The 24317-nt window shown below is 34.9% G+C and overlaps 1 long non-coding RNA gene across 1 annotated transcript in view; it reads left to right on the top strand.

Annotated features, from left to right (window-relative positions):
* The window catches only part of LOC127718283 (uncharacterized), a 65329-nt gene that overhangs the window by 7038 nt on the left and 33974 nt on the right, over positions 1-24317 (top strand). The window contains exon 2 of the long non-coding RNA XR_007989701.1: positions 15307-15473. This is a non-coding gene — a long non-coding RNA (uncharacterized LOC127718283). The remainder of the gene's footprint in view (positions 1-15306; positions 15474-24317) is intronic.

Genomic DNA, 24317 nt, shown 5'->3' with positions numbered 1-24317 from the left:
TGTGGAAGTGTGGATACTTCATAGATTTGTATTAGTGAGAATACAAGGTGTATACTTGCTGGTGTTGCAAGTTGTACTATGTGTGATATTGTGGAAGTGTATTAGTGAAAGTGCACTGTGTTAAACCTTACCAGTTTGGATAATATTCAGTGTGTGGGAACTCAAAGGGATAGTTAGTGCGTGAGTTCAGCTGTGTTTATATATATATTCCTTGTGCATTGAAGGATTTGTGCATGTGTAATTGTGTCATTGTGTTATTGTGGTTAGTTGCAGACTAACAAGGTGATACTACATATTGGTGGACGTTGTAAATAGAAGTTGTATATATGTTCATACGTTTTGTGTGATACTTACTTGATGCATGTTGCAAAGTAATCTGTTGGTGACATTGTGTAATAAATTTAGAGCCGTATACATGTTGCATAGTAATCTGTATGTGACATTGTGAATAAATCGGTCTGATACATGTTGCATAGTGATTGCATAGTGACATTGTGTATATATATTCTGTTATGATACAGTGTGTTTATGCATTGTGAATGAGGTACTTCACCTTGCATTTTGATTTATGTACATTGTGCTGTGTATATATTTTGCGTTGTGAATCCATTTAAGGATGTGTTAATTGTTTTGAATAGGACAACTGGCTGTGGTGCAAATTTGTGTTTAACACTTGAAATCCTGATTTATTCAGATACGGATCCATTGATCGCCCGTTACACGTTACACGACTATACCACGTTTATACTACGCTGTTCAAAACCATAGTACCAGTGGCAGATCCAGAGGGGGTTCAGGGGGTTGGAACCCCCTTTTTTTGGACGATCAATGCATTTGAATAGGGACATATTGTTGGAACCCCCCCTTTTTAAAATGGCTGGATCCGCCCCTGAGTACGATTCTAGCACGCTTATCAGAGGCGGATTTAGAGGGTTTTCCAGTGGGCCCAGGCCCCCTTTTGTGGGAAAAATTTGGTTGATTATATAGTGAATCACTGGAGCATGACTGGAGCGGGCCCCCTCTTAGGCAGTCAGTGGGCCCCCCTTATGAAAATTTCTGGATCCGCGACTGCTCATGCCGTCCTCATCATGCCCGTCTTACGACCTGACTACATTCATACTACGACTATTTCGAGTTCTAGCCATGCTCATTGTCATTGTCACATAAAATTTATAAGAGCTCTCCATGTTTTGTTTGTCTGTATGTAATTTTGACCTCATGACCCTAATATCCAACAGCTCAACCATGCTTTACACATCTGTATCATTCCCCATGGGTACCATTCCCACTTTTGTTCAATAAAATATCGTCAGTTGATCTGAATAGATCAGCAATACGTTGTGATTCAGGTTGGATTGGTTGATCCGACATCTCTACTGGGTCAGGATTTGTACCAGAGGCCCCTCTGACTACATTTTCCGCCACCACCACGCCCACAAGTTCTGGTAGATATGGATCATGATGTTGACGTTATTGCTGAGGGCGTAGTTAGATCGCAGTATAAACGTGGTAATATTGTAGAATGATCGTGAAAAGAGTGTGCTATAATCGCAGAAGAAGCGTGGTGAGATCGTGTTGCAATCGGATAAATCGTGGTATGGTCGTAATGAGAACGCGATAAGCGTAGTGAGGTCGCAGAAAAAGCGTGGTGAGAACGTGGTATAATCGTAGCAAGATCGTTGTAGAAGCGTAACGAGGACGTAGTAGCATCGCGAAAACAACAAAATCTACATTTCATGCCGCTCTTATCGCGACCTCACCACGATCTGAATTTTTTTTAGATCGCAGTGAGCGTGATGCGATCGTGGTCTAGTGTGACTGGGGCATTACATGCATCTGCCTGCTGAGATTACACAATTGAAATCCACACTAAGAAAACCTACAAATAATTCTACTGCCTATTTCCTCAAATTGAAAAAAAACCCACCTAAACACACTGAAACCCGTGAAATCATACGCAGATCCAGGGAGTGTTCCTGGAGTCGGAATCCCTGGCTTTCAAAATGACTGGATCCTCGCCTGGAATTAATATATCACAGGTTGTGGTCAAAGGGTGGATCTATCCTGTTTATTAAATAAATGAAAGGATAATAGATAGTACAGTCTGTTTTTATTAGATGTATTTCTATTTGATTCCATCTGTCGAGTTGAGGCCTTTTTTAACCCCCTTAGGTCAGTCAGAGGGCCCCCCTTATCAAAAGTTCTGGATCCGCCACTGCTGTGTTACATATTTGTTTTTCGTTCATTAATTTGTACATAAATTAGACCGTTAGTTTTCTCGTTTTAATTGTTTTGCATTTGTCATTTCGGGGCCTTTTATAGCTGACTATATTCGGTGTGAGCCAATGCTCCGTGTTAAAGGCACATTGACCTATAATGGTTTACATTTATAAATTGTAACTTGGATGGAGAGTTGTCTCATTGGCACTCATACCACATCTTCCTATATCTATATATGTATTTACGGCTAGCTCATTGTTGAATGCCGTAAGGTGACCTACAGTTGTTAATTTCTGTGTCATTTGGTCTCTTGTGGAGAGTTGTCTCATTGGCAATCATTCCACATCTTCTTTTTGTCAAGACTGCGACTTTTGTTGCAAAAGCGAGACATAGCGATCCTACATTGCAGCGTCCACAAATATTCACTCTGTGGTTACAGTTTTTAAAATTTTAATAACTTTCTGAAACTATCATTGATTTCTACCAAACTTTGAAGGAAGCTTGTTTATGATCATAAGATAGTATCCAGAAGTGAATTTTGTAAAAACAAAATCCTGTTTATGCGTATTTACTTATAAATGGACTTAATTTTTCTTCCAGTTAGCATTACATTCACTGTGTGTTAAAAGTTTTTAAAACCTGGATAGATGCTTGTTTATGATCAAAAGCTAGTATAGAAGGAAATTTTATAAAAATTTATTTCCTGTTTTTCCGTATATTACTTATAAATGGACTTATATAATTAGTTTTCTTCCAGTTAACATTACATACAGTCTGCAGTTAAAGTTTTAAAAACATTTATTAGGTTTAAACCATCCTGGATTTTAACCAGACTTCAGTTGGACAGAATCAAAAGATAGTATCTTAAGGAAAAAAAATCAATAATTTTCCCCATTTTTGTTGAGCCTGCTACTATAACACTTTTACAACAAAAGTAGGCGGAGACACTGGGTTCCGCGGAACCCTTACGATTTTTTTTCTATAAACTCTTTAATATATTTTAATGATAAGATGAAAAGAAAAGAAAAAGTCACAATAATGTTTATTTATGTACATATCATATGATTTCACATTGACAAATACAGAGTGGTCCTAAAAATATAGAAAACTGGAATAAAATATTCTGTTGTCTAAGGTGCTGTCATAAGCAAGCAGCTTTTCAATTTGTTGTAAAAAGATAAATAGTGCATCCGTTTATTAATAGAAGAAAAGTCTATAAAAGATGAAGACGAAAAAAAAATGAAATAAACATCACTGACTCAAGTGTAACAGAAGTTAAGAACTATCGAACAGTTGAAATACAACGACCTGGTGACACGTTTCATGAAAGGAGCATTGCAGCTGGGAACAGTATAACATATATATGTTCCTGATTGCAGTTAGAATGCAAATTACCTGTCATCAAATCGTTAATATTGTACAAAAATATGTGCACAACGGAAACAAATAAATTTAAGGCCATTTTATAATCATATATACCTAATATGATCCCTATTTAAACATGTGCATGTCTGTAATTAATACGCATTAGTTAGAGGACGCTTTGGGTAAATTTATGTTATATAGCGAAACCATAATAAAATCTTAAAAGATGAACATGTCAGACAGATATGCTATGACAGAGTGAGCAAAAGATGCTGGATGGCTGACCAAATGAAATAACTTTTGGTCCAATCGAAAATCACTATTTTAGGTTCATCATAAATATATGACCATAATGGATTTATGCATACCACAAAATTTACTCTGAATAGTTAGATATAAATTCAAATTTTTAAAAGTATTAATCCATTCAAGGTCCCACATGCAAACATGACCAGAAGCATTTACAAGCACCCCGTTGTATAAAGCTACAGATACAGATAACAATTATGAATGATACATACAAAACAAAAGCAACAAACATGATTAAATGGACTTATATAATTAGTTTTCTTCCAGTTAACATTACATACAGTCTGCAGTTAAAGTTTTAAAAACATTTATTAGGTTTAAACCATCCTGGATTTTAACCAGACTTCAGTTGGACAGAATCAAAAGATAGTATCTTAAGGAAAAAAAATCAATAATTTTCCCCATTTTTGTTGAGCCTGCTACTATAACACTTTTACAACAAAAGTAGGCGGAGACACTGGGTTCCGCGGAACCCTTACGATTTTTTTTCTATAAACTCTTTAATATATTTTAATGATAAGATGAAAAGAAAAGAAAAAGTCACAATAATGTTTATTTATGTACATATCATATGATTTCACATTGACAAATACAGAGTGGTCCTAAAAATATAGAAAACTGGAATAAAATATTCTGTTGTCTAAGGTGCTGTCATAAGCAAGCAGCTTTTCAATTTGTTGTAAAAAGATAAATAGTGCATCCGTTTATTAATAGAAGAAAAGTCTATAAAAGATGAAGACGAAAAAAAAATGAAATAAACATCACTGACTCAAGTGTAACAGAAGTTAAGAACTATCGAACAGTTGAAATACAACGACCTGGTGACACGTTTCATGAAAGGAGCATTGCAGCTGGGAACAGTATAACATATATATGTTCCTGATTGCAGTTAGAATGCAAATTACCTGTCATCAAATCGTTAATATTGTACAAAAATATGTGCACAACGGAAACAAATAAATTTAAGGCCATTTTATAATCATATATACCTAATATGATCCCTATTTAAACATGTGCATGTCTGTAATTAATACGCATTAGTTAGAGGACGCTTTGGGTAAATTTATGTTATATAGCGAAACCATAATAAAATCTTAAAAGATGAACATGTCAGACAGATATGCTATGACAGAGTGAGCAAAAGATGCTGGATGGCTGACCAAATGAAATAACTTTTGGTCCAATCGAAAATCACTATTTTAGGTTCATCATAAATATATGACCATAATGGATTTATGCATACCACAAAATTTACTCTGAATAGTTAGATATAAATTCAAATTTTTAAAAGTATTAATCCATTCAAGGTCCCACATGCAAACATGACCAGAAGCATTTACAAGCACCCCGTTGTATAAAGCTACAGATACAGATAACAATTATGAATGATACATACAAAACAAAAGCAACAAACATGATACATTATGCAGTACATGTGTAATATTCATATATAAAGGCCAAACAAAAAAGTATGTGTGTTTACTGTTACATACTGAAAAAAAATATACTAGGTACAATGTGCATGTAGCCTTTGTAGGTAGGGATTTTTAAAAATTTTTAATATTTTTTACATTGAGTCTATGGGTGCAACATTTCAACTTTAACAGTGCTTAATCAAAAATGGCAAAAAAAACATGAGGGTAGGGGATAAAATTAGGGTAGGTAGGGGTACAGTAAACACACATACTTTTTTGTTTGGCCTTGGAGGATATGAACCCCCTTTATAGTCTATTTTTTTTATAGTCATATAGAAATTGTACATTTTATCGTCATGTATCAAAAATTACTGTTATCCCCATTTGGCAAGATTTTTTTACCTTGATTCATCATGAAAGACTCTCCCCCCTTCCCCTTCTATCAGCTGAATAAGAATTTGTTTAATACATTTGTACTGCACCTGACTCAAACCAACAAACTTTCCTCACTGATGAAAAGGAGTTTTATTGTGTCGAATTCTTACCTGAAACTTTCCCCGTTAATAATATATGATAAAAAATGCAAATACTAGTCTCACTGTTAAAAAAATAGAGTGCAATCCCATTGAAACAAAACCTGCAATATGCCCCCTCAGATAGTATGATAAGAAGTGCTAGTTGCTTAATTAGTCTGTTTATGTAACATTATTAAGTCTCCCAAACGAAGTTTGGGAAGACTTATTGTTTTTGCTCAGTTCTTATTATTATTATTATTCTTCTTCCTCTTCCTCTTCCTCTTCCTCTTCCGCCGCTTTTAAATTTGAACTTGTCCGCACCCGTTCTCCAAAACCGCTTGTCAGATTAACTTATGGATTCACAATATGTTAGACTAACATGTCTAGTGGTGCAATCAGGGTTTTGTTTGTGCAATGGGGTTTTTAAAGGGGTACTTTGAGGGGCAAAAAGAAAAGAGGGTTTTACTATAGAACCCTATGGGATTTTATTTTTTTAAATTTTCAAATGATTATAAATTGAAAACCGTTTGTGATAGACACAATCTTTTTAATTGAAAATGTTCTAAATGATAAAACCCATTAAATGAAATACAGGGTTAGTCCCCAGGGGTCACCCCCACCCCCTACCATTTAAGAAAGTTCTAATACCTTGTAAGTGGTCAAGATCCCCACCCCTAAACCATATATATTCTGGTTTGTCATGCTAAGATGGTTTGAATGATATACAGGGTTAGTCCCCAGGGGTCATCCCAACCCCCTGCCATTTAAGAAAGTTCTAATATCTTGTAAATCGTCGAGATCCCCACCCCTAAACCATATATATTCTGGTTTGTCATGCTAAGATGGTTTGAATGATATACAGGGTTAGTCCCCAGGGGTCACCCAGACCCCCTGCCATTTGAGAAAGTTCTAATATCTTGAAAATGGTCGAGATCCCCACCCCTAAACCATATATATTCTGGTTTGTCATGATAAAGCACATCAAATGAAATACAGGGTTAGTCCCCAGGGGTCACCCCCACCCCCTGCCATTTAAGAAAGTTCTAATATCTTGTAAGTGGTCAAGATCCCCACCCCTAAACCATATATATTCTGGTTTGTCATGCTAAGATGGTTTGAATGATATACAGGGTTAGTCCCCAGGGGTCATCCCGACCCCCTGCCATTTGAGAAAGTTCTAATATCTTGTAACTGGTCGAGATCCCCACCCCTAAACCATATATATTCTGGTTTGTCATGATAAAGCACATCAAATGAAATACAGGGTTAGTCCCCAGGGGTCACCCCGACCCCTGCCATTTAAGAAAGTTCTAATACCTTGTAAGTGGTCAAGATCCCCACCCCTAAACCATATATATTCAGGTTTGACTTGCTAAGATGGTTTGAATGATATTCAGGGTTAGTCCCCAGGGGTCATCCCGACCCCCTGCCATTTGAGAAAGTTCTAATATCTTGTAAATGGTCGAGATCCCCACCCCTAAACCATATATATTCTGGTTTGTCATGATAAAGCACATCAAATGAAATACAGGGTTAGTCCCCAGGGGTCACCCCCACCCCCTACCATTTAAGAAAGTTCTAATATCTTGTAAGTGGTCAAGATCCCCACCCCTAAACCATATATATTCTGGTTTGTCATGCTAAGATGGTTTGAATGATATACAGGGTTAGTCCCCAGGGGCCATCCCGACCCCCTGCCATTTGAGAAAGTTCTAATATCTTGTAAATGGTCGAGATCCCCACCCCTAAACCATATATATTCTGGTTTGTCATGATAAAGCACATCAAATGAAATACAGGGTTAGTCCCCAGGGGTCATCCCGACCCCCTGCCATTTGAGAAAGTTCTAATATCTTGTAAATGGTCAAGATCCCCACCCTAAACCATATATATTCTGGTTTGTCATGCTAAGATGGTTTGAATGATATACAGGGTTAGTCCCCAGGGGTCATCCCGACCCCCTGCCATTTGAGAAAGTTCTAATATCTTGTAAATGGTTGAGATCCCCACCCCTAAACCATATATATTCCTATTTGTCATATCCCGAACATTTGAATGACGTATACAGTCAGTCCCCAGGTGTTCCCCCCACCCCCAATGTTCTTATATCTTGTGAATAGTTGAGATCCCCACCACTAAACCATATATATTCCTGTTTGTCATGTAACGAACATTTGAATGACGTATAGGGTCAGTCCCCAGGGGTTCCCCCCACCCCCAATGTTCTAGTATCTTGTAAATGGTCTAGATCCCCACCCCTAAACCATATATATTCTGGTTTGCCATGCCAAGATGATTTGAATGATATACAAGGTTAGTCCCCAGGCATCACTAATGCATATAACTTTACTGGACCAAACCAATTTTCACTGGACTTTGCCCAATGTCAGGCAACCCTGGGAATTACGAATTATGGGAGCTTCGTTTGGGAGACTTCGTAACAGCATCCTGTTACAATCATTTCTTGTTTTAATTGGAAATGAACAGAATTACCAGCTGAGGAATGAAATTATTGGACTTAATGCTAGAATGCAAATTATGCACACATTGGTCTACACTGTTGATCACTCCCACAGCAGATAAAACAACTGAATACTTGCCCACTCATTTATCATGTTTATAAGGGAAAAAATTGATATGTTTTACAGTCGTTTCGGCAACAAAATTTATCGACATGTTGTAGGTATTCCTATGGGCACTAATTGCGCCCCTTTAATAGCAGACTTGTTTCTGTACTGTTATGAATCACAGTTTATTACCAAACTCAGTAAAGACCCGTCTAAATTGCATTTTATTGATAAATTCAACAACACTTACCGTTATCTTGATGATATTTTTTCGTTAAATAATCAAGAAATTTCTCAATATACTGCCAAAATTTACCCAAAGGAACTTACTTTAAATAAATCAAATTTAAGCGGTAACAACTGTCCTTTCCTAGAATTAGATATTTCGGTTTTACACGGGAAACTCCACACTAAAATTTACGACAAAAGGGACGATTTTTCGTTCCCTATTGTTAATTTTTGCACCCTTTTTGGATGGTGATGTTCCTTTGGCACCATCTTACGGTGTTTATATTTCACAACTCGTTTGCTATGCCTGTGTCTGTTGTGACGTTTTTGATTTTAACGAACGTAATCTATGTATTACTGGTAAATTATGAAGCCAGGGATTTCGTTACCACAAATTACTTAAAACCTTTACTAAATTCTTCCACAGATATAAAGATTTGGTTTTGAAGTTTGGTTGTACCTGTAGAAAACTTATTTCAAACGGGATTGCACATCCTCATTTTTACGGCAATATTGTTTACCGTGCCCGGATATTTAGAAACGATCCTGGTAAACTTATCAATCCTTTAAATAAACTTATTCTTAAAGGTTACCAATTCAACACTGTAATTAGATCATTAAATATTGTTTTTATTGGTACTAATATTGATTTTGTTATCAGTAAATTAAAAGCAAACTAAATATTATTGTTATATACATATACACATTCATGGATCTACAATCTGTCGATACCTGTATCTTGGAATTGCACAAGGTCATGTTTTTCTCTGACTGTTTATGACGTCTTTACACTAAATCCATTGGATGTTGGATGTGTACGGATTGATAATTTAGTCTTTGATGCATGATTTTTTTTTTATTAGTTGTTAGTGGCTTTGAACTAGCTGTCAGCAACTGCGAGTACTCTCAGATCTGTACTTAGTGTCTTTTTGTTGTTTGGATGTACAACTTCCCGGCCATGTCCACTTGTATTTGTAGTATTTGTATTTTATCCATCTGATGAGTTAAGCCTCTTTCAACTGATTGTTATAGTTCCTTCTTATATTGTACTGTCCCAGGTTAGGGGGAGGGTTGGGATCCCGCTAACATGTTTAACCCGCCACATTCTGTATGTGTGTGCCTGTCCCAAGTCAGGAGCCTGTAATTCAGTGGTTGTCGTTTGTTTATGTGTTACATATTTGTTATTCGTTCATTTTTAACCGGATTTTTGAAGGAAATATCGGTTATTAAAATGGTTATATACGGCGGGCGGCTCAGGGCGGCTCTGGTGGCTGCCAAACAGCGTCCGCACAATAATATGAAAACGCTTTAACAATTTTTTTTCAAATTTAAATATGTTGTTTCCTGGGACTTAATGAAGGTCTCTATTAATTTTCAAGATTTTAGTATATCTCCTTTGTGAGTTATCTTCATTTTTGATATCCAAAAGTAGAATTTTTAAATATTTTACTGTTGTTATCTTTTTATGATTTGTCTTATCTCAGAATAAAAATTGGAGTGACAGATTTATTTGAAAATTATCTATTTCCTAAGTGGTAATGATTATAAGCTATATCATTAGACATTTTGAAGATTATTACATTATTAATTACGTTAGAGTACTATGTTAAACAACCATAGTTCTGTTCAATTAGATATTATAAATATTTCAGCATATGATAATGATTTATTTTCATTATTAATTAGATCTTTGAAATATTTCAGCATATGATAATCATTGGAGTGACAGATTTATTTGAAAATTTACTGTTTTCTGATTGAAATATAGGGGAAGTCCATTGGGGTAACCCCTACCCCCCTTTTTTTTGATAACTTGTAAACGGTCAAGATTCCCACCCAGAAACCATATATATTCTTGTATGGGACAATATATCAAATCAAATGAAATATAGGGGAAGTCCACGGGGGTAAACCCTACCCCCTTCTTTTTGAAAACTTGTAAACGGTTGAGATCCCCACCCCTAAACCATATATGTACTTGTATGGGACAATAAAATAAAGCAAATTAAATTTAGGGGAAGTCCCCTGGGGCTAATCCCTACTCTCCTTTTTTTGAGAACTTGTAAATGGTCAAGATCCCAACCGCGAAACCATATATGTTCTTGTATGTTACAATAAAACAAATGAAATGAAATAAAAGGTGAGTTCCTTGGGGTCATTCCCACCTTCTTCCTGTTTAAGAACTTGTAAATGGTTGAGATCCCCGCCCCTAAACCATATATATCCTTGTATGGGACAAAAAAACAAATCAAATCAAATAAAGGGCAGGTCCCCTGGGAAAATTTATCAGTTTTTGTGTGTTATATTTGAACATAAATTAAATATATATAGGGTTCTTTAAGTGCTGAATCTAAACTTGTTTTTAATTAGATAATAATCTATTTTTATTATGAGATAAAGTTTTTGACATTGATAAGTTGCAGATCTGTATTATTTTTTGACACATGAAAGAAACAATATTAACCACTATTAATTAAATTTGATTATAATATATATGGAAATAGATATAACATGATATCTGATTTTAGAGAAGTATTTTGCTGGTTTTTTATTGGTTTATGTAAATAAGTTTGAGTTATTTGTTTTGAAAAATGATGTGTTTAATTGATAGATATAAAATCATATCTAATTTTAGAGATTTATGAGTGGTTAAGTCATATCTAATTTTAGAGAATTATTTTGGTGTTTTGTTACTGGTGGTAACCCCCACCCCCTTCTTTTTGATAACCTGTAAACGGTCGTGATCCCCACCCCTGAACCATACATATTCTTGAATGGGACATTAAAACAAATCAAATGAAATTGAGGGGAAGTCCCCTGGGGTAACCCCAACCCCCCTTCTTTTTGAAAACTTGTAAATGGTCGAGATCCCCACCCTGAAACCATATATATTTTTGTATGGGACAATAAATCAAATCAAATGAAATATAGAAGAAGTCCATTGGGGTAACCCCCACCCCCCTTCTTTTTGAGTACTTGGGACAATAAAACTAATCAAATGAAGGAAAAGGCCATTCCCCTGGGGTCACCCCAACCCCCTCCTGTTTGAGTACTTGTAAACAGTCGAGATCCCCACCCCTAAACCATATATATTCTTGTATGGGACAATAACACAAATCAAATGAAAATATAGGGGAAGTCCATGGGTGTAACCCCCACCCCCTTCTTTTTGAGAACTTGTAAACAGTCAAGATCCCCACCCCGAAACCATATATATTCTTGTATGGGACAATAATTCAAATCAAATGAAATATAGAAGAAGTCCATGGGGGTAACCCCCATACCCCTTCTTTTTGATAACTTGTAAACAGTCGAGATCCCCACCCCTAAACCATATATATTCTTGAATGGGACAATAAAACAAATCAAATGAAATTGAGGGGAAGTCCCCTGGGGAAACCCCCACCCCCCTTTTTTTTGAAAACTTGTTAACAATCATGATCCCCACCTCGAAACCATATATTTTCTTGTATGGGACAATAAAACAAATCAAATGAAATATAGGGGAAGTCTAGAGGGGTCACCCCCAACCCCCTTTTTTGGAAAACTTGTAAACAGTCAAGATCCCCACCCCGAAACCATATATATTCTAGTATGGGACAATAAAACAAATCAAATGAAGTAAAAGGCGAGTCCCCTGGGGTCACCCCACCCCCTCCTGTTTGAGAACTTGTAAATGGTCGAGATCCCCACCCCTAATCCATATATATTCTTGTCTGGGACAATAAAACAAATCAAATGAAATATAGGGGAAGTCCATGGGTGTAACCCCCACCCCCTTCTTTTTGAGAACTTGTAAACAGTCAAGATCCCCACCCCGAAACCATATATATTCTTGTATGGGACAATAATTCAAATCAAATAAAATATAGAAGAAGTCCATGGGGGTAACCCCCACCCCCCTCCTTTTTGATAACTTGTAAACAGTCGAGATCCCCACCCCTAAACCATATATATTCTTGAATGGGACAATAAAACAAATCAAATGAAATTGAGGGGAAGTCCCCTGGGGAAACCCCCACCCCCCCTTTTTTTTTGAAAACTTGTTAACAATCAAGATCCCCACCTCGAAACCATATATTTTCTTGTATGGGACAATAAAACAAATCAAATGAAATATAGGGGAAGTCTAGAGGGGTCACCCCCAACCCCCTTTTTTGGAAAACTTGTAAACAGTCAAGATCCCCACCCCGAAACCATATATATTCTAGTATGGGACAATAAAACAAATCAAATGAAGTAAAAGGCGAGTCCCCTGGGGTCACCCCACCCCCTCCTGTTTGAGAACTTGTAAATGGTCGAGATCCCCACCCCTAATCCATATATATTCTTGTATGGGACAATAAAACAAATCAAATGAAATATAGGGAAAGTCCATGGGGGTAACCCCCACCCCCCTTCTTTTTGATAACTTGTAAACAGTCGAGATCCCCACCCCTAAACCATATATATTCTTGAATGGGACAATAAAACAAATCAAATGAAATTGAGGGAAAGTCCCCTGGGGTAACCCCCACCCCCCCTTCTTTTTGAAAACTTGTAAATGGTCAAGATCCCCAACCCGATACCATATATATTCTTGTATGAGACAATAAAACAAATCAAATGCATAAAAGATAAAATAAATGGGGAATGTGTCCATAGGGACTCAGATGATGTCCCCGCTAGCATATAACGTTATAAAGGGACATAACTCACTAACTGTATAAGTGACGCTACCAAAATTTGAACTTAAACTGAGTTTTGTGGTAATAAGCATTATATATACATTTCATAACATTTAGTTGAGACAAACTGAAGTTGGAAACAAAAAATTCAGCAACTTTTCTATTTGTAAAAAAAACAAAACTTTTGAACGGTAAAAGTGACACCACCAAAACTCAAACTCAATCTGTGTTTTGTGGTAATGAGCATTGTGTATAAGTTTCATATCATTTGGTTGAGTCAAACTGAAGTGGGAGAACGGAACAAAAAATTCAGCATTTTTTTTCATTTGTAAAGGAGCATAACTCTTGAATGGTAAAAGTGATGCCACCAAAATTCAAACTTGTCTTGTGTTTTGTGGTAATAAGCATTGTGTTCAAGTTTCATAACATTTGGTTGAGGCAAACTAAAGTTAGAAAACCGAAACCAATTTTGGGACGTACGTACGTACAGACAGACAAGGGTAAAACTTAATGCCCCCCTCAACTGCAGCAGGGGCAATAAAAAAATTCAGAGCAGAAATAATTATGAGGACAAGATTCACAAAATAATCACCAAAACAAAATCTTCAGATATTTTTTTTAATATTCAAAAGAAAATGTTTGGTTTTTTTGGGGGGAAAACTCAGAAGTACTCCATTTAAATGTTATTGCCACTGAATTTTAATCAAACAAGTAACCATGGTAACTACATTTGGATACTGTTTTGGGTATCATACTTTGATATTTTTATATTTTACATCAGATTTTAGTAAATTTAATTCTAAGTAATTAATGAGTAGTTTCTAGTCATGCATCAGTGGTTTTATTTATTGTAAGACTTCTTTCTTCATGGCTCAGTGAATTTTGATCCATTGAGTATTAGTTTACTCTCTAGGTTTAACTAGTTTGTGCTATGAAAACTCTATCTCCATTATGATAATTGGTTCATTAAGTCATGTGTCGATTTAGGAGGGAAATTCTTTTGTTTACTTATATTTTGAACTGATTGGAGCTGTGCTGTTCCTTATATAATTTTATTCAAATTTGATGGACATCTTTGATTTTTTTTCAAATAAGGTCAGTGTTCCATAATTAATACCTCACATGCCTTCTAATATACTGATATGAATGTATTACATTAATGATTTTGTATGAATGGTCAAAATGAATGATTTCAGAATAAAAGGTTCAAATGAATGATTTCAGAATAAAAGGTTCAAATGAAAGATTATTATGAAACACAAAAGCACATATTTATAAAATATTGGTTCAATCAGATAAGTCTAAATAATCATTTTATAAGAATTTATGCCAAACAATATTTGAATATCTCGGTTATTGCCAAAAAAATTAAAAGTAATTATGTATTGGACCCCCCCCCCTTTTTTTTGGACATTTAATGTAAATGAATGGGGACATATGGTTGGAAAGCCCCTCCCCCTTTTTATCCTGGGTTGGGACCCCCCTCCCCCCTTTTGAAATTGCTGGATCCGCCCCTGGAAACATTATAGCTTAAAGAAACTTCAAATTGCAAAAATGATCAACAAGACAATATCTACAAACAAGTCAAACTTGAACGAAATTTAAAACTACTCATTATTAGAGTTATTGACTGTTTAATGATGACTTTTATCATTTTTTTTCCTTTTCTGAAAAACAATAATAATAATTTACATTTAACTATTATAGATAGAAAGCCACTTTAATAGCAAAAATGATCAGCAAGACAAGATCTACAAATATGTCAAATTTTGCCAAAATTGTAATTGCCCTTATATGACAAGTTTGCACAAACCAACACACTCCCTAGAGCCATCTCGTTGATATTGTCATCTTAAATGAACAGAGTTATCTTTCTTTGTACTGATTATTAATATTGCAGGGTCAGTATCTGATGTGTTTATTTTTATTATACTACCACAACTACTCAGTTTTGTATAAATATTCTAAAAATAATATGCCTATTTGTTTATCCTAATTGACATGTTTTTATGTTTTGCAGGAAATTTGTATTAGTAAATGAATCAAATAAAGAATCTTCATGGTTAAATGCATAGAAAGGATATTTGAAGAGAGCCAATGATTGACATAAGGAGAAGCAGTTATGAATTTTGAAATTGATATAAAGGAGAGGTCATTCATCACAGAAGATTTAATCCAAGTTTACAGGTAGGAGACTTGATCGGTTGATTTTTATCAATAGTCATAAATAAAAAAGATGTGGTACTATGATTGCCAATGAGACAACTATCCCTGAGAGTCCAAATATTGCAGATTTAAGCAATGGTATGTTTCTATGGCTTTCAACAATGAGCAAAACCCATACCATATCTTCAGCTATACATCTGCTTAGATATTGCTTGTTTAATTACTGGTATGTGGCAAATGTTTAATGCATATTCAAGATGATATAAAATGTTAATAGATGTAAATAACTTAAGTAGCTTCTAAAAATTTTGTAAAAATTGTTGGAGAGGGGAGGAACTATGGACAAAAGATAGGTGGTGGTGGCAATAAAATTTGCTTTGCAACAAACCATCTGCAGATTCTTCATATAAAAAGTTGTTACACAGGAGACGACCAGTTATTGAATAGAAATAGAAACATTTGCGTTCTTGTATTATCACTCAAATTTCCAGATCAGATCGAAATTTTTCTGTTAAATATATTGGTATGCAATCCTATACATGCTATAAGCATTTGCTCATCTCATTTCTATGGAAATTATATTGTACTGTTCCCTCATCATAGTTCATAATCTATGAAAAGTTAGTATCAGAAAAATGTAATTAAAAATTTAATATAGGTTCAAGTTTGTGCTTTATCCAGTTTAGAGGGAACCGCTTATAAATTTTAGTCAATGAATGGTAGTTTTGGTATAAAATTGTATAAGAATGATTAGCATTGGCATTTCTTGTCTTCATGGAAATTATTTAACCCTACATCTCAGTCTTAATTCATTGACATTGGCTATAGAATGTTTGCATTGTCACAAACAAAAAGAAGACATAGGTCTTATACTTCTTTGGCATTATGGTTTACATGTTTTATGAACAATTGCCATTTGAAATTCAGGAGTAACTTCAAGATATATTTGTTTTATTCATTTTCCATATTCTACATGGACTATTGGACTAATATTCATAAATTCCATATTTTACCTGGTATTATACTCATCAGTTTCTAGGGTCAATATTTTGACCCTACTGTATAGATTTGTATTTTACTGAAAAAACATATTGGCATAAAGGGACATAACTGATCATGAAGAATGGTAAAAGTGATGCTACCCAAATTTGTACTTGAACTGAGTTTTTTGGTAATAAGTATTGTGTATTATAACTTTCATACCATTTAGTTAAGGCAATCTAAAGTAAGAGAACTATATGACCTCAAATGCATTGATTGTTAAAAAAAGGGGGGGTTCCAACCCCAGCAACCCTCCCCTGGATCTGCCATAATGGGGCCTCGGTGGCTGAATGGTGTAAGTAGTGAAACTGCTGTATCACTAGCCTGTAAATAGATATAACAGTGATATCATACTTTAACTTTGTTTAAACCTGGGCCATAAAAAAGAATATGTGTGTTTGCCCTAACCCTACCTACCCAGAAAATAGCTGCCTACTCAAAATCTTTTATTGTCCTGATGTGAAACAGTTTTTTTTTAATTAGATAGGCATAAAGATTATAAAAAAACATCTGACACTTTAATTTCTCGTTGCCGAAAAAAGAAAAGAAAATGCCTACCTACCTACCCACTGTCTCTACCTTTGGGTAGGGTTTGGGCAAACCAAAATATTTTTAAGTGTGGCCCTGTTTATTTACTTTTGACTTTAATTATTTATCCCTTGTAATTTTTTATTAACTGTGTATTTGCATTCAGGTGTCACAGGTCAAATTTATTCGTTCATTATGTGTGAATTTACGTTTTTTAATTGAGTTAAGCCTTCCAATTGATATTTTATAGTGTGTTTTTCTATGTTGTGATATTATACTATTGTTTCAGAAAAGGGAGAAGGTTTGGTACCATTAAAACGTTTAATCCCGCTGCAAATGTTTGCACCTGTCCTAAGTCAGGAATCTGATTACAGTAGTTGTCATCTGTTTATGTAGTTCATACGTGTTTCTCGTTTCTCGTTTTAATATAGACTAGACCGTTGGTTTTTCCGTTTGAATGGTTTTACACTAGTAATTTTTTGGGGCCCTTTATAGCTTGCTGTTCGGTGTGAGCCAATGCTCCGTGTTGAAGGCCGTACCTTGACCTATAATGGTTTACTTTTATAAATTGTAACTTGGATGGAGAGTTGTCTCATTGGCACTCATACCACATCTTCCTATATCTATATAAGAAGTTATCCCTGGCTCAGTATACTTCTAGGATTTTGATTGTTTAACACACATGGTTTCAAAACCCATAGCCGCTGGGTGTTAATTTTTGCTAAACCATATACCGGGCACTTGAACGTTGCTACCCAGTTTTCCTTAATTCCATGGTTGTTCCTTGTGAAATATTGAATTCTGTATATTATTCATTATGTCTAACAATGTTAGTCTTTTATGCCAATCATTTGCACTCATTTTTGTCTCACCTTGACCGAGTCAAAAAGCGAGACATAGGTATGCTGTTTCCGGCGTCGGCGGCGTCAACAATGTATTAGTTTGTGATTAGGTCTAGTTCATGGTGAACCACTAGTGGAGGGTCAATGATATTTGGTATGCTGATGTATTAGCATTGGCACATCTCATTACCATGGAGATTATTTGGCCCCGCCCCCTCAGTCAAGGTCTATTGACTTTGAAACTTTTCATTATAAGTTTACATGTATTAGTTTGTGATTAGGTCAATTTATGGGGTACCAGTAGTGGTAGGTCAATGATATTTGGTATGCAGTTGTATAAGCATTGGCATATCTCATTTCCATGGAAATTATTTGGCTCCGCCCCCTTAGTCATGGTCTATAGACTTTGAGAATTTTGCTATGTTAACATGTATTACATTGTAGTTTGTGATTAAGTCAGTTCAAGGGTAACCATTAGTGGTAGGCCAATGTTAATTGGTGTTCAGTTGTATAAGCATTAGCACATCTCATTTCCATGGAGAATATTTGGCCCCGCCCCCTCAGTCATGGTCTATTGACTTTGAAACTTTTGCTTAGTTTACATGTATTAGTTTGTGATTAGATCAGTTTAAGATGAACTGCTAATGTTAAGTCAATGATATTTGGTATGCAAATGTATTGGCATTTGCAAGTATTGTTTCCATGGAGATTATATAGCCCCATCCCTGATCATGGTTCATTGACTTTGAAACTTTTACATAGTTTACAAGTTAATGTTTGTTTTAAGTTTGTTTAAAGGGAACACCTTATAATAAGTCAATGGTATTTGGTATGCAGTTGTATTAGCATTGGCACATCTCATTCCATGGAGATTGTTTAGCCATGTACCTTCAGTCATGGTTCATTGACTTTGAATATTTGCATAACTTACATGTTAAAGTATTGCTATTTTAATTTCAACATTTGCATTATCAAAATTACAAAAAGGCGAGACATATCTCTGTGAAAACAGTTTATTAGTAAATGCATCGCTTGGCTGCCACATTCAGTGGCGTAGCTACCTAAGGCTCGACTAGGCATGTGCCTATACATAAATTTGCCAATTATATACCCCTTTGGGATAAAAAAAAAATACACATTGTAATTAATTCTAATGCGTATTATTATTTATACGGTGCCCGTCCATATTCAAACACCGATCTGTACCCTTCGGTGCATAGGATTATTTTGATTTTATTGACAATGCCCGTTTCATCGGCAACTAGTGAAAGATCCTTCAGTGCGATGCGACAAATCAAGTCCTACCTGAGATCGGAGATGAGCGACTTTCTAATCTATCCCTTCTTCATACCCACCCACACCTCAATGTTGATGTTGATGAGAGTATATTACTGATATTATTGGCAGAAAAAAAACGTTGACTTGACTTTGAATAAGTGTATCATTGACTTTGTGTATGAAACTGGATCTGAAAGTTATTCATAATTAAAAGTTCAGAAATTTTAGATTTGTTTAACCAATTTTTCACCAATGAGTTAAAAGATTCGTTCGAAAAAGTTGAAAATCGTTTCCCTTCACCCTCTGTGGGCCTTAAGCTTAAAATAGTCCAAATAAATTTTCGCCTCGCTCTCTGCACGCTAATAACACTTGCAACAACTCTTTGAGGGGTCTGCTGAAAGGCAAAATATCTGTCCCTATCCAATAAAGATCAATAAACCCTAATTTTCCAATGGCATTTTCAAAAGTTCAGACCTTCATCCTGGACAACCCCTATTACAGGACCTAGTGGCTAACTGTTGTATTTACTAGTATCGTAAATTTGTTTTTGTCCTGATCATGCAAAACTATTTGCCACTGGATGTTTAGCAATAAATCAATCAACTATCTTCCAGTAATCTCAGGTCTGCGTGTAATGACCACATTAATTCAAATTCCTAAGCAGGTAGGGATTTTACAGTAGAGGATATAAGAAAATATGAATTTCTTGAATATTGTTACGATAGTATGAACAGAACAGAACTTCTGCATTAGGCATCGACTGTGTGTGTGTTTGTGTGGCTGGGGTGAAGGTTTAAGAATCAAAAGATCAACAATGGTTCAATGCAATGGTTCAGGTTGTTGTCTACCCCAAAGCATAGTATTATTATATAGTAATCTCGGTGTTTACATGCCCGAAGGGCCAAGTGAGCTTTTCTCATCACTTGGCGTCCGTCGTCTGTTGTCCGTTGTCAGTAAACTTTTACAAAAATCTTCTCCTCTGAAACTACTAGTCCAAATTTAACCAAACTTGGCCACAATCATCATTGGGGTATCTAGTTTAAAAAATGTGTGCGATGACACGGCCAACTAACCAAGATGGCCGCCATGGCTAAAAATAGAACATAGGGGTAAAATGTAGATTTTGGCTTATATCTCTGAAACCAAAGCATTAAGGGCAAATCTGACGGGGTAAAACTGTTTATCAGGTCAAGATCTATCTGCCCTGAAATTTTCAGACAAATCGGACACCCTGTTGTTGGGTTGCTGCCCCCGATTTAGTAATTTTAAGGAAATTTTGCAGTTTTTGGTTATAATCTTGAATATTATTATAGATAGAGATAAACTGAAAACAGCAATAATGTTCAGCAAAGTAAGATCTACAAATAAGTCAACATGACCTAAATTGTCAGTTGACCCCTTAAGGAGTTATTGCCCTTTATAGTCAATTTTTAACCATTTTTCAAAAATTTTAGTAATCTTTTAAAAAATCTTCTCCTCTGAAACTACTTTGACAAATTTAACCAAACTAGGCAATCATCATCTTAAGGGTATGTAGTTTTAAAAATGTGTCCAATGACCCCATCCACAAACAAAGATGGCCGACATGGCTAAAAATAGAACATAGGGGTAAAATGTAGATTTTGGCTTATATCTCTGAAACCAAAGCATTTAGAGCAAATCTGACAGGGGTAAAACTGTTTATCAGGTCAAGATCTATCTGCCCTGAAATTTTCAGACAAATCGGACACCCTGTTGTTGGGTTGCTGCCCCCGATTTAGTAATTTTAAGGAAATTTTGCAGTTTTTGGTTATAATCTTGAATATTATTATAGATAGAGATAAACTGAAAACAGCAATAATGTTCAGCAAAGTAAGATCTACAAATAAGTCAACATGATCTAAATTGTCAGTTGACCCCTTAAGGAGTTATTGCCCTTTATAGTCAATTTTTAACCATTTTTCAAAAATTTTAGTAATCTTGTAAAAAAATCTTCTCCTCTGAAACTACTTTGACAAATTTAACCAAACTTGGCAATCATCATCTTAAGGGTATGTAGTTTTAAAAATGTGTCCAATGACCCCGTCCACAAACCAAGATGGCCGACATGGCTAAAAATAGTATATAGGGGTAAAATGCAATTTTTGGCTAATATCTCTGAATTCAAAGCATTTAGAGCAAATCTCATTCATTAAAACATGTTCATTAAGTCAAGATCTAACTGCCCTGAAATTTTCAGACAAATCAGGCAACCTGTTGTTGGGTTCCTGCCCCTGAATTGGTAATTTTAAGAAAATTTTGCAGTTTTTGGTTATTATCTTCAATATTATCTTAGATACAGATAAACTGTAAACAGCAATTATGTATAGCAAAGTAAGATCTACAAATAAGTCAACTTGACCAAAACGGTCAATAAGGAGTTATTGCTTTTTATAGTAAATTTTAAACAATTTTCGTAAATTATGTAAATTTTTGTAAACTTTTACAAAATATTTTCCTTTGAAACTACTGAGCCAAGTTCATTATAGATAGAGAAAATCGAAACAGCAAGAATGTTCAGTAAAGTAAGATTGACAAACACATCATCATCACCAAAACATAATTTTGTCATGAATTCTATTCTCATCTATTATGTATGTCCTTTGTTTAGTATGAACATAGACCAAGGTGAGCGACACAGGCTCTTTAGAGGATCGGCACTTAAAGTTAACCAGCGAGGGACGTTAACCACCGAGGGTAGTAATGAATATTCATCTTTACTGGATGATTGACATCGATGTAAATAAAAACATGAGTGTAAATGCCGGAAGTAGTTGCAATTACTGTGTGTCATCGTCAGAGCACATTAGTTCATTTTAATTGTTAGAAATCATGGTTTTGATGAAAATTGAAAAAAACAAAAATGAAATTGAAATTGAAATTGAATTGAATTGAATTGAGCTATGTACAATACAGTAACAGTAGACACTTAGCATATTTTGCATGATAAATCGTGCTTTTTGCGTGCATATTTGGTTATACTATGTACTCATTGTTTCCATACTGTTTTATGTTCAAATAAGACCTATATGTGAAACATTTATACACGATTAATATAAAGAAATGAAGTGGGTTCATACAGGATCATACAGTTAACGATTTTATAATGTACGAAAGCTAATACTACAATACTGTTTATCAGTAATCAACTTTCAATTGCACGAGTCGTTTGCAACGAAAATCAAAATACATAATAAATGCTTATGCAACTGTTGACATATCAGCGGAATGTTTAAACAATAAATATATTTATGTTTTAAGAAAAAATATTTTTTTTAATTACATTTTCAAAAATGATCTAAATTTGTTGGATATTTGATAACCGCGTCCACTCTGCACTTCATTTGCGCCTATTTTTTTTTTTCTTTGTGCCATTTTTTTTCTTCATTTGCACCAATTAACAGGTAAACACAAGTCATGAGACATAGAAGATGTATAGAATTTATTGATAAAATAACAAAAATATCCCTACTAGCCTTCTGCCATCTGCCCCTTGTTAACCCGTGACGGGGAGGAGGAAGTGGAATTTTGAGCAGGATAAATTTATTGCAAAAGTTCTAAAACTGTATACATCACACTTAAAAAAGCAATTTATAAAATTAGATAGTAACAGTTTGACATCAAAGCATATTTACAAGTCTTCCCTTGTGATATCTTCTCCACAATATATCACATACTTTTTATTAAAAAAAGTCATTCTTTTCCCTTTTCATGTTATGTTACGGTTGCTGCCACGTTGAGAGATCTGATTATCATGTTTACATATATTAAATTAATGCCTGGATTTTCTTTATGACATCCATAAATTAAAGTAAATGTTCGGGTAACAGAAGTGTTTTATAATTAAATCAATGAGCTTAACATGTATCTATATACATGTATCTATAACATAGACATGTACTCATTGAACTGCTGCGTTTGGTTAACCTAAGTGAATGTAATTATCTAAAATGTATCAGATGTAAACTGTTTGAATTAATTTTGGCGCAAATAAAAAATTGATAATTGGCGCAAATGAAAAATAAACTATGATATTTCGATATTTTCAAAATTGGCGCAATTGATATACGCACATAATTTACCGATCACAATTAATTGGTTAGATTAAAAATAATATGATATTTAGATTTAAAAGCACCTCAGGAAATTGATTGATTGTTGTTTGCCATCAGTCCAGCGGCAAATATTTCAGCCAAGTTCGGGGAGAGAACTAAACAATTAATACAATAGGGATATAATGTTCCTGTAATCGGTCAATCGGAGTGAAGTGAGATAAATACGGAAATTTGGACTGCCACTTGCTAATAGTTTGTTTGGATATATCTTTGGAATCGTCCCCCTTTTTTGGATTGACAAGAACTTTAGTCTTGCCAGAGGCGACCTCCGGATACCTCAACGATTTATTGATAGGGTTCTCTAATTGCGGATTTCATTGCACTCTCTCTACTCGAAGCTAACGATTAGACGTATCCCTTATTTAACGTGGATACGTATGTATACATCCTGTACAGCAAAAAGGACACCCCCCTTTGGAAATAATTTTACCAGCAAATTTGAAAATGCCGATTATTTTACTTAAATTTGGACACGTATGTATACATCCCGTACAGCCAAAAAGATATCCCCTTTGGAAATATTTTTACCAGCAAATTTAAAAACCCCGAGTATTCTAACTTTAATTTGGACTTTACCGTTTACAGATGGAAACCTGCATTTCAGCGTTAGGTAACAGTAACCTAAAATAAGACATCTCATGGATTTGAATAGAATTAAGAAACTAAAACAAATGAAACTGTTTATGAATATCGTAAAATTATATTTGTAATGTTAATACCTTTCGATGCAAAAGGAATTAGAATTGTTGAGTTTAAAATTAAATTATCGGTATTATTTTAAGTAGGTGCTTCTACATGAATTAAATTTCGAATATATATAAGCAAGGGGTAGTTAATGCCAGATACTGTTTATAGACTGCATATTGGAGTACTTTATTGTATTGTATCATATCCGACGGTAAGCATAAACAGATACAACCATTTCACTCCCTAAAATTTAGAACGTATGTAAAAGTAGCCCTACTCTGACAAAAAATAGGGCTTTTGGTGTCATTGTTTACTTTAACTAACCAAATAAATTCCAGAAATGAACTTTTGGCGAA

The sequence above is a fragment of the Mytilus californianus genome, unplaced genomic scaffold, assembly GCF_021869535.1.
Source record: "Mytilus californianus isolate M0D057914Y unplaced genomic scaffold, xbMytCali1.0.p SCAF_1, whole genome shotgun sequence".
NCBI classification, from domain to species: domain Eukaryota; kingdom Metazoa; phylum Mollusca; class Bivalvia; order Mytilida; family Mytilidae; genus Mytilus; species Mytilus californianus.
The sequence above is the reverse complement of the archived record's forward strand: the minus strand, read 5'-3'. Positions and strand labels throughout refer to the sequence as shown.